Below are 5,862 nucleotides of genomic sequence, written 5' to 3' on the forward strand. Positions count from 1 at the left end.
ATTCATTTCCATTCCTATCAAGGAGGATTAGAAGCAGTTTGCATTCGGTTGAACACAGAGCATCTACATTTATTTTCTTGCCACAAGCATTGTTAGGTAATCTATTCTGTTTAATGTAGTTCTAAGAATTCTAAATTTTCTGAATGTTTTGCAGAGCATTATATTGGTGCACTATATCAATGATGTCATGTTAATCAGACAAGATGGTAAATAAGTGGCAAGTATTTGGAAGGCATTAGAAAGAAATGTTAGTACCAGGAAGTGGGAGATAAACTCTATAAACATTAAGCTCATGACACTATTAATTTTTTTAGAGTCCAGTGATCTGCAGTATGGTAAAACAACCCCTTCAAAGTAAAAGGAAACTTATTTCATTATACCTCTCACCACTAAGAAGAGAGAACAATGCCCAATAGAGGTTCTAGAGGCAGCATATTCCATATTTTAGGATACAGATGCCCCTCAGCTTATGATATGGTTATGTCCCAATAAACCCATCATAAGTTGAAAATATTGTAAGTCAAAAATGCATTTAATACACCAAACTTACCAAACATCATAGCTTAGCGTAGCTTACCTTAAACATGCTCAGGACACTTAGCCTACAATTGGGCAACATCATCTTGCAATACAGTATACTTTAGACTATCAGTTGTATATCCTTGTTATTGTGTGACTTACTGGGAACTGTGGCTCACTGCTGCTGCCCAGTATTGAGAGAGTATTGTGCCACATATCACTAGCACAGGAAAAGACCAAACATCTAAGTACAATTTCTACTGAATACATATGACTTTCCACTATAGTAAAGTTAAAGAATCGTTAAGTCAAGGCATCGTAAATTGGAGACCATCTGTACTACTCAATACAGCACATGATGATGTGAAAGGCTGCCAACTTTGTACAGGGTTTAGAGCATAAAAAGGCTCTGGAGCAGGACCAGGCTACCATGTAAGCAGCCTTGTTGTTTGAGATATATGACACAACACACACTATGGTATTCAAGATACCAGAGATGGGAAAAGATGCCATGTTGAATTTATCACACATTCCCAATAGCAGAATCACAATTTAGACCCCACGTGTTTTAGTGCAAGGTCATGCCACCTGAAGTGGAAAATTATATACCATTCGAAATGCTTTTGAGCCATAGTAGAAATGGAGCATCTCATCATGGAACATCAAGTGATCTTGTCATATAGCCAGAACTGCCCAATGTGAGTAAGATTCTAAGAGATCCTAGACTGCATTGTAAGGTTTGATGGACCTAAATGCAGATGTGGTACATCTGGAATTGGTCATGATCAGGGCCAGAGGGCACAAGTAAGCTGCACGAGTAGATGGACCAGGTTTCCATGTCATCCATCACTATCGCATTTGCACCTCCCCCTCAGCCCACATTGAGGCCACATTATTTATGGTGGTGGTAGTTATAGGGTATCCTTTAGGGTTGGCTGAGGGGTGAGGAAAAATACCAAGCTTGGTTCATAGATGGGTTAATTCAGTATGGGGATGTAAGCCAAAAGTGTACTTCTGGTGTACAATAGCCCTGCTCAGAATGACACTGAGCCTGAACACACTGAGTCATTCACTCTGTCTAGAAGACAGATTTCAGGGGAAATTCTTCCAAGGAACATATCTTCAGGTAGTACACTTAGTTATTCATTTTGTGTGGAAAAAGAAGTGGTCTGAGTTGACAATGTGTAACAGAAAGATCAAGGACAAGAAAGTCCAAGAAAGAGGCATGTGATATACCCAGGAGAATGTGGATAGACCTACAGGAGTGGGCATCAGATGTGAAGATTTTTGAATCACATATTAAAGCTCACCAAAAATAGTCTGACATTTAAAAGGCACTAACAAGCAAGTAGACAGAATGATTTGGTAAGGTGACACTGCCTAGCCTTTGTCATTGACAACCTCAATGCAGACACAATGGGAACATAAGTGGAGCAATCAAGGTGGCAGGAATGAAGGCTATGCATGGTCCAAATACAGTGGAGTGCCACTACCAAAGCTGATTTAGCTACTGCCTCTACCAAAAATCCAACCTGCCAGCAATAGAGACCAATGTTGAGTCTCCAACAGCGTACCATCCCTCAAGGAAACCAGCCAGTGTTTAGGTGGCAAATTGATTACATCAAATGCCTTCTGCGTTGGAAGCACAACAATTCGTGTTGACTTAAACTGACTCCTATCCTGGGTATGGATATGATTTTTCTATATACAGAGCCTCAAATACCATTGTTTGAGTGCTCACAGAATGTTTGATCCGCTGACATGTGATCCCACATGTATTGCGTAGACTATGAAACTTATTTTACAGCAAAGGAAGTGCAGCAGTGGGTGTCTCACCATAAGATGCACTGGTCTTATCATATCTACAATACCCAGAAGTTGCTAGCCTGATAGAGCAATAGTGCAGCTTTTTGAAAGTGATAACCAGATTGAAGATGATATCCTATGAGAATGAAGTGCCGTCCTCCAGAATGTAGTATACACCCTAAATCAACGACCACTATATTGTGTTGAAACCCTAATAAGTAGATTACATAGGCCTGGAAAACAAAGGATTGAAGTAGCCTTGCTTACCATAAACTCTGAGTCACCCACTAATTAATTCTAGTAGTTTGTCAAGAGAAGATTTTCCCTCTATTTTCTACTTACGTAATCATATTGTTCATGAATAATGATACTTTTGTCTTCTTTTTTAATTCTTCTGCCTTTTCTATCTTTTTCTTGCCTAATTGTACTGGCTAAGACATCAAGTACAATGTTGAATAGAGGGGGTAATAGCAAACCTCTTTGTCTTATTTCTCATCTCAGAAGGAAATTTACAACATTTCACCACTGAATATGATGTCTGCTGCACGTGTTTTAAATGTGTGTTGATCAGACACTTCTTTTTATTTATAATTTTCTAGCAATTCATTTTTTGCTTCTCAGTAGTTGTTGATATTTATCACACTTTTTATGCATCTATTGACATGATCATAAGATTTTTTAATGTTTTTAATGTGATATACATTAGCTGATTTTAGTTGGAATATTTTAATAGTAATTATTAATTTATATACAGTAAATTTCACTCTTATGGAGTATGGTTCTATGATTTTTGTGTAAAGCATGCAGTCCACTAACCATCAGCATCAATCAAGATAAAGAACAATTCAATCACCTGAAAAAATTTCCTCATACTCCTTATTGTACTAAACTCACATATCTCAACTCTGGAAATCACTGATCTGTTCTTGATCCTTATAGGCTTGGCTTTTCCAAAATGTCATATGAATTCAATCATACAGTAAGTAGCCTTTTGACTCTCACTTCTTTCACTAAGAATAATGGATTTGAGATTCATTCAAGCATGAGGATCAATTTTTTTTTTTGAGATGGAGTCTCGCTGTGTTGCCCAGGCTGGAGCGCAGTGGCACAAACTCGACTCACTGCAAGCTCCGCCTCCTGGGTTCACGCCATTCTCCCGCCTCAGCCTCCCTAGTAGCTGGGACTACAGGAGCCCACCACCACGCCCAGCTAATTTTGTTTTTGTATTTTTAGTAGAGATGGGGTTTCACTGTGTTTTAGCTAGGATGGTCTCGATCCCCTAACCTCGTGATCTGCCCGCCTCGGCCTCCCAAAGTGCTGGGATTACAGGCGTGAGCCACCGCACCCGGCCCGGGATCAATTTTTTTAAACCTTTTATCAAAGAGTAGTATTTCATTATAAGGAGGAACTACAGTTTGTTTACCCATGCAGCCACTGAAGGAAGTTTGGATTGTTTCCAGTTTTGTGATTATGGATTATCAATAAAATCACTCAAAATATTTCTGGGGCCCCGCCCACCCGACCATAGAGACACCGCATGGCTAGAGAAACTTCCATGAAGTTCTGGGCTGCGAACGAAAACAGAACCAAAGCGTCAGAAAGGAGCGGGTGAAGGGGCGCGGCGGTTGCCAGGGCATCTTCTTAGCGTCGGGCAGGGCTGGTGAGTCAACTAGTGACAGTGGCGAGGAAGTGGGGGCGCTGAGCAAGCGAGACGAAGGCTGAAGGGAGCTAGGAAAAGGGCGCTGATCTCTGCAGCCTGGGAGGGCTTTTGTCCCCTGGAGGAAGGCCAGAAGAGATGGGGTCCCGAGGGCAGGGCTCACACAGCAAGAAAACGAGGAGCATGCCTGTCATTTTGAGCCCACAGAGAACGGGGAGTGGAGCCACTGGAGGATCGGCTGCTCGGGTTTATTCGGTAGCCGAGGCGGTTAAACAGTTCAGGGCTTTACCAGCCCGGACTGGAGCAGGGTGCAGCCTCCAGGGTTGCTGGGCAGCACCGAGACCCTTTGAGCACCGAACGGATAAACTACGGGAGCTTTCCGCACTTGCACATTGTTCCCGCGAGTTGCAGACGCAGGTTCCTGATGCTAGCTAGCGCTCATTCCTTGGCAGTCACCCTCAGTGAACTTCACAGTTGCCATGACCTTCAGGATGAATGCTTGGATTCCAGGTGCGACTAGGTTTGCTGAGGGCCCCAGAAGACTCCTTCCACCGTATCATAGTCTAATAAATAATTTTGTCAAGCCAGAGAAGCTAACAAAGGTAGAGACAAGCCTTAAAGAAAAGATAGTGGCGGAAATGACGGATCTGAACAAGCATATAAAACAAGCTCAAACCCAGCGGGAACAGCTACTGGAGGAATCCAGGGAGCTACACCGAGAAAAGTTACTTGTCCAGGCTGAAAACAGATTCTTTCTGGAATACCTGACTAACAAAACTGAAGAGTACACAAAGCAACCTGAGAAGGTATGGAACAGCTATTTACAAAAAAGTAGAGAGATTGAGCGAAGAAGACAAGAATCAGCCTCCAGGTGTGCAGAACAAATTTCAGTGCTTAAAACAGTGCTCTTGCAAAAGGAAAATATCCAATCCAGTGTGAAGCGGAAGTTGCAGGCAATGAGGGACATTGCTATATTAAAGGAAAAGCAGGAGAAAGAAATACAGACATTACAGGAGGAGACAAAGTCCAAGCTGAGACAGCTGCAAAGACACGGGAAGTACAGGCCCAGCTCCTCCAGGAGAAAAGATTACTGGAGAAACAACTGAGCGAGCCAGACAGGAGGCTACTGGGAAAGAGAAAAAGAAGAGAGCTTAATATGAAGGCCCAGGCCTTGAAGTTGGCAGCAAAGCGGTTTATTTTTGAATACTCCTCTGGCATCAAGAGAGAGAACCAGCAGTTCAAGAAGGAATTACTGCAGCTGATTGAGCAAGCCCAGAAACTAACGGCTACTCAAAGCCACTTAGAAAACAGGAAGCAGCAGCTGCAGCAGGAACAGTGGTATCTGGAGTCCTTAATCCGGGCGAGGCGGAGACTGCAAGGAAGTCATAATCAGTGCCTAAATAGGATGTTCCAAAGACCACACCCAGTCTTCCCCAAGCCACCAAATCAAGGATTAATCCAAAGTAACTCCTAAAATAACACTGATTAAATAAGAACTGGAGCAAGTACTCTTAAGTGCAACATTAACCTGGTTAGAAAGGCTTTTGGATTCCAGATTGCTATTGTAAAATCTCCATCATGATGTGTTGGAGTGAAGGATTAGATGGTCTTATCCAACAGTCCTACGAGATATTTGGTAACCAGCTTCCCTGAACTAGCTTTTTCTTTAAATACTCTTGTTAATAAGCTATTCCACAAACCTCCTGTTAACCTAACACATGACCCTAACCTAGCCATTTACCATACATCAAACTAGCTAAAGGAAACCAACCTAAGGAGGTGAAAACAGTTGTGATTTATTTCATCTAGCTAAATTATATTTCTTTATAGAGAAAGTACCTTTAAGGATAGCATTCCAAATAGACTTTGAATAGCGTTTT

At 41.9% G+C, this 5,862-nt stretch overlaps 1 pseudogene; it reads left to right on the forward strand.

Moving 5' to 3' along the window:
• Positions 1–3,974: 3,974 nt before the first annotated feature.
• LOC115932303 (coiled-coil domain-containing protein 121-like) lies at positions 3,975–5,449 on the forward strand (annotated as a pseudogene).
• The last annotated feature ends 413 nt before the right edge of the window (positions 5,450–5,862 follow it).

Source organism: Gorilla gorilla, chromosome X (assembly GCF_029281585.2).
Source record: "Gorilla gorilla gorilla isolate KB3781 chromosome X, NHGRI_mGorGor1-v2.1_pri, whole genome shotgun sequence".
In the NCBI taxonomy this organism is placed as follows: Eukaryota; Metazoa; Chordata; class Mammalia; order Primates; family Hominidae; genus Gorilla; species Gorilla gorilla.